This window comes from Physeter macrocephalus, chromosome 6, assembly GCF_002837175.3.
Source record: "Physeter macrocephalus isolate SW-GA chromosome 6, ASM283717v5, whole genome shotgun sequence".
NCBI classification, from domain to species: Eukaryota; Metazoa; Chordata; class Mammalia; order Artiodactyla; family Physeteridae; genus Physeter; species Physeter macrocephalus.
This window is the reverse complement of record NC_041219.1, coordinates 66,481,058-66,481,363: the sequence shown is the minus strand read 5'-3', so window position 1 is coordinate 66,481,363 and position 306 is coordinate 66,481,058. Positions and strand designations below refer to the sequence as shown.

At 43.5% G+C, this 306-nt stretch overlaps 1 protein-coding gene across 2 annotated transcripts in view; it reads right to left on the bottom strand.

Annotated features, from left to right (window-relative positions):
• PIK3C2G (phosphatidylinositol-4-phosphate 3-kinase catalytic subunit type 2 gamma) overlaps positions 1–306 on the bottom strand; it is a 370,041-nt gene that overhangs the window by 107,425 nt on the left and 262,310 nt on the right. The gene's annotated exons all lie outside the window — the stretch shown is intronic.

The following is a 306-nucleotide window of genomic DNA, read 5'->3' as shown; positions in this document are numbered from 1 at the left end:
GAGTCTGTCATACAGAGTGAAGTAAGTCAGAAAGAGAAAAACAAATACCATATGCTAACACATATATATGGAATCTAAGAACAAAAAAAAAAGGTCATGAAGAACCGAGGGGCAAGACAGGAATAAAGACACAGACCTACTAGAGAATGGACTTGAGGATATGGGGAGGGGGAAGGGTAAGCTGTGATGAAGTGAGAGAGTGGCATGGACATATATACACTACCAAACGTAAAATAGATAGCTAGTGGGAAGCAGCCGCATAGCACAGGGAGATCAGCTCGGTGCTTTGTGACCACCTAGAGGGGT